The 5,364-nt window shown below is 39.2% G+C and overlaps 1 pseudogene; it reads right to left on the reverse strand.

Moving 5' to 3' along the window:
- Positions 1-5,151, reverse strand: part of LOC139024888 (prospero homeobox protein 1-like) — a 15,854-nt pseudogene extending 10,703 nt beyond the window's left edge.
- Positions 5,152-5,364: the final 213 nt, after the last annotated feature.

Here is a 5,364-nt window from a genome sequence, read left to right on the forward strand (position 1 = left end):
CAGTTTAGGCATTAACTCTGAATATTTAAGTTAGGGTCAGTTAGCATTAACTCTGAATATTTAAGATTAGGGTTCAGTTTAGGCATTAACTCTGAATATTAAATTAGGGTCAGTTTAGCATTAACTCTTGATATTTAAATTAGGGTTCAGTTTAGGCATTAACTCTTAATATTTAAGATTAGGGTTCAGTTTAGGCATTAACTCTGAATATGAAATTAGGGTTCAGTTTAGCATTAACTCTGAATATTTAAGATTAGGGTTCAGTTTAGGCATTAACTCTGAAATTTAAGATTAGGGTTCAGTTTAGGCATTAACTCTGAATATTTAAGATAGGGTTCAGTTTAGGCATTAACTCTGAATATTTAAGATTAGGTTCAGTTTAGGCATTAACTCTGAATATTTTAAGATTAGGGTTCAGTTTAGGCATTAACTCTGAATATTTAAATTAGGGTTCAGTTTAGGCATTAACTCTGAATATTTAAGATTAGGGTTCATTTAGGCATTACACTCTGAATATTTAAGATTAGGGTTCAGTTTAGGCATTAACTCTGAATATTTAAGATTAGGTTCAGTTTAGGCATTACTCTGAATAATTTAAGATTAGGGTTCAGTTTAGGCATTAACTCTGAATATTTAAAATTAGGTTCAGTTTAGGCATTAACTCTGAATATTTAAGATTAGGGTTCAGTTTTAGGCATAACTCTGAATATTTAAGATTAGGTTCAGTTAGGCATTAACTCTGAATATTTAAGATTAGGGTTCAGTTTAGGCATTAACTCTGAATATTTAAGATTAGGGTTCAGTTTAGGCATTAACTCTGAATATTTAAGAATTAGGTTCAGTTTAGGCATTAACTCTGAATATTTAAGATTAGGGTTCAGTTTGAGCATTAACTCTGAATATTTAAATTAGGGTTCAGTTTATTCATAAGGTTTAGAATTCTAAGGTTAGGCAAAACTTCGAATGGTTTAAGGTAATGGTTAAGGTAATGGTTAAGGTAATGTTAAGTAATGGTTAAGTAATGTTAGTAATGGTAAGTAATGGTTAAGTAAGTGATGTTAAGTAATGGTTAAGGTAATGGTGTAAGGTAATGGTTATAAGGTATATGGTTAAGGTAATGGTTAAGGTAATGGTTAAGGTAATGGTTAAGGTAATGGTTAAGGTAATGGTTAAGGAAGGGTTAAGGTTTGTGATAGACTTAAAACAAAACGTACTTCTATCGCTGGATTCAAACATGCAACCATTGGATGGATGGATAAATAGATGGATGGCAGATGATGCTTACGCCCATCTGCCGTCCGCATGGCCTCTAGCCAAAAACCAAAAAAACCTATTTTCAAACTGACAGCTCTCACTGTTACACAGAGTGTCCGTTTCCCACGTAACTCCCGACGTCCTCACACACGTGGATACGTGAATAACTGTCTTGCATCATGGGTGACCTGCCCGCTTTTTTAAACGTGTAAACAAAAACACAAAACGCCCAACTTCCTCGCATCAACTCTCCTGAGCACAATCTTCCTTTACCTCCTCCACACGTTGTTATATGACACCCTATAAGCCCTGGTCATACATAACACACTGTATAGAATAGGGTGTAGGCCAGGCCAATGGGCGTGTGTTGTACACGTGTGTATGCTTGGAAAAGAGGTTTCCATCTGACAAGATTCCTGTCTGCACTATTGTACAATTCTTACATTTATTTAAGGTATATTTTTTAAATCATTTTGTTGTGATTGTAATAACATGGTGATTAAATAGGGTCACTGGGTAGGAAACAGGGCTCTGAAATTAAAACATATTTAGTTGATTTGATTTGAGACAATGTTTCTGTTCCTACTCTGTCTTCTCTCTCCCCCCCCCCTCTCTCTTCTCCTCCCCCCTTTCCCCTCTCTCTCCTCTTCTTCCCTCCTCTCTTCCCCTCTCTCTCTCCTCCTCTTCCTCTCCCCCTCTCCCCCCCTCCCTCTCTCTCTTTTCCATTCTCTCTCTCTCTCTCTCCTCTCTCTCTCTCTCTCTCCTCTCTCTCCTCTCTCTTCCTCTTCTCTCTCCTCTCTCTCTCTTCTCTCTCTCTCTCTCTCTCTCTCTCTCTCTCTCTCTCTTCTCTCTCCTCTCTCTCTCTCTCTCCCTCTCGCTCTCCCCCCCCCCCCCCCTCCCTCTCTCTCTCTCTCTCCTCCTCTCTCTCTCTCTCTCTCTTCTCTCTCTCTCTCTCTCTTCTCTCTCCTCTCTCTCTCTCCTCCTCCCCCTCTTCTCTCTCCCCCTCTCTCTCTCTTATTACTGACTCATGAACATACTGTACCCCAAATCAGGGTTAGATCCTCATTCCACTGTACTTACGGGAATAATTCAACTGTAATGCCACTGTACTTACGGGAATAATTCAACTGTAATTCCACTGTACTTACGGGAATAATTCCACTGTAATTCCACTGTACTTACGGGAATAATTCAACTGTAATGCCACTGTACTTACGGGAATAATTCAACTGTAATTCCACTGTACTTACAGGAATAAATTGACTGTAACTAGGGCTGTAAAAGTGTCAACAGTACATCAAATGAATCGAACTACAAACTTTCTACGGAGAAAGGCTCGAATATACGGTAGTAGCTTTGGCACATATTAGTCATCTCTGGACACCGTAGCCTATCGCTGTACAATAAATAAATGTATGAAAATGTCGGTGTAATTATATGATTAAACGGTGATGATAAAACATTTAATTACGACCTTTTATCAGGAAGAGAAATGTCCTTCTGGGCCACCATAACGGTTATTAAACAAACTTTATTTTGTTAAATGTTAATTAGTCAAATCTCAATCCCAACAGAGCTGCACTGTATGTAATTTAACATTCATATGAACAGGATGAGAACGGATTAAGATCAATAGCCAAATTCCCAGTATAAAGTTATATTTCATGTTCAAAGGGGCGGCAGGTAGACTAGTGGTTAGAGCGTTGAGCCAGTAACCAAACGGTTGCTAGATCGAATCCCTGCGCTGACAAGGGTAAAATCTATCATTCTGCCCCTGAACAAAGCAGTTAACCCACTGTTCCCCCGGTAGGCCGTCATTGTAAATAAGAATTTGTTCTTTAACTTAACTTTCCTAGTTAAATAAAGGTTAAAAAAAATAATGAAAATCCTGATTCACCAAACACCACAGAACACACCAGTTGAATCAGAAACTACAGACTAGACCTGGACATATGAAACTGAAGCTAAGGAATCTGCTTATGGAACCAAGAATGAAGCCTCAGATTCCTCCGAAATGGAGATGTGACGACAAGAACCAGACTGAGAGGTTTCAGTGAGGAAGAAAAGATAAATAGATTTTCAGTCAGGTCAACTCATTTAAGTGTGTCCCATAAGAATAATTTAGTCGTGATCAAACAACCTCCTGATAATGTACAGATTAAACAAATAAACACTGAATAACCATAGCATGGGACTAAGTATTTTAATTCATCCGAATCAAAGTATATCACCAGCCGAGATCTGTGATATAGAGACTATATATATATATATATATATCTAGTGTAGCCCATAGAATTTGGACACAATTTTCAAACGCCAGTAGCCCGTCGTTTGATGCACCTGTCCTGGACTCGACTGCCAATGCGCCCGAGGCAAAGAGAAGCAACATAAAAACATATGAACAAAAAAAACAAAAATCTGCAACAACAAAAAAAGCAACAGAAAATGTAATAAAGTCTAAAGAAAAGACACTGAACGTCAGTACACAAAGTAAATTAGATTTAAGGACATTTTCTCTGTTCCAAACTACCTAGGTGACATTCACCTAGCCTTTGTAGTCGACCACTTGTTGTCAAAAAAAAATACTGTTTCAAGACGTAAAAATGATTACGTCCAACAAAAAGCTAACACAGACAGAGACGAACACAGGTAACAACTGTTCAGCATTTTGACACCGTCAGAAAGAGAAGAGCACATATTCATGTAGCAACAATAGCCAACAGCTGTTACCACATGCCGGGAAAAGGAGAAGTGATTTTACAGCAGAGAGATGGCTAAACGCACATCAGAAATGCTCATTTACTGACGAATGAGTAACACAACGTCCCTTTATTTACACACAACCCTCGTACAGTAACAGCAAAACGTGTCAACTGCCAGTTGCATTACGAGGCTCCTGTAAACTGGCGAGATAAAAAGTCATTGCGTAGCTGCAAAGTGCGCTAAAAAAAACTAAAAAACAAATCGGTTATCCTAGGAGATAAAATCAAAGAGGAGAAACTGGATCAGGAGAACGTCATGCGAATAAGAATAAATAACAACTTGTATATCAAAGAGCCAAGTCCCCCCCCCCCAAAAAAAAAAATCAACAACAGTCTCTGCTAGGATCGTAGTATAAAAACTAGGTTAGGATAAAGAACACGTGTACTATAAAACTGAAGAATTGATACTTACACATTGCGTTTAAAAAGGAACATAGTAAACCATATCCTAACAGGAAAAACGTAGTTAAGAGCTCTCTCTCTCTCTGTGTCTGATATCCTATTGACGAGGAAACAATACCGGCCACAACCTAAACGTAGGGGGTTAGTGAAAGTCACACACACACACACACACATACACACACACACACGGGCGGCAGAACCGCGCACGTGAGAGTGCATGAACGGCTATACTTACTCGGTAACGTTAGACGAGAAGAAAACTGAGCTTCTTAGTCAAATACAGAAAAGAAAAAGTCGTTCGTTCGCCGGTGTGCTAAATATGATAATTTCTCTGGACAGCGGCGAGCGGAGAGAGAGAGAGAGAATCTAGAGAGACAGTCTCCTTCAGAKACAGGAAACGTTAGTCGGTTGTTTCTCTCACTAACGGTCGGGAGGCTGGAGCGGTTCGCGGAGCGACAAGAATCACTTAAAGACGCGGGAAGGCTGAAAGGATGCGCGAAGACACGGGCCGCGTCATCACCGGGAGTGATGTAACGTCCTCAACCGACCAATAACAAACGTCTGCCGTATTTTTTTTTTTGTTGAGAAGGAACACAAAACGCCTTGAACTTCACACCGGAGAGGACCGGAGAGAGGAGAAACCGTCCAGCGAATGAACTCACTCCCTCATGCTATAACCGACCGGAGTGTATGTGTAAGGAGATGCGCGTTTGAATGATCCATGTGATTCAGGCTACCTCTTATTGTTATGTAGACTAAGGATTGGTCAACACATTGGACTGTCTCGTAAACAACAAAAAAGGTCAACTATGATCTTAGATTTAGTAGCTAGTTGTTGTATTTATACAGGTTCTTGCCTGATTTTCGTCACGTAACTAATTAGCCTTGATCTATTGTCTATATGTTGTTATATAAAGCCTAATATGTGTCATATGATAACTGTCGT

The sequence above is a fragment of the Salvelinus sp. IW2-2015 genome, unplaced genomic scaffold (assembly GCF_002910315.2).
Source record: "Salvelinus sp. IW2-2015 unplaced genomic scaffold, ASM291031v2 Un_scaffold1984, whole genome shotgun sequence".
Lineage (NCBI taxonomy): Eukaryota > Metazoa > Chordata > Actinopteri > Salmoniformes > Salmonidae > Salvelinus > Salvelinus sp. IW2-2015.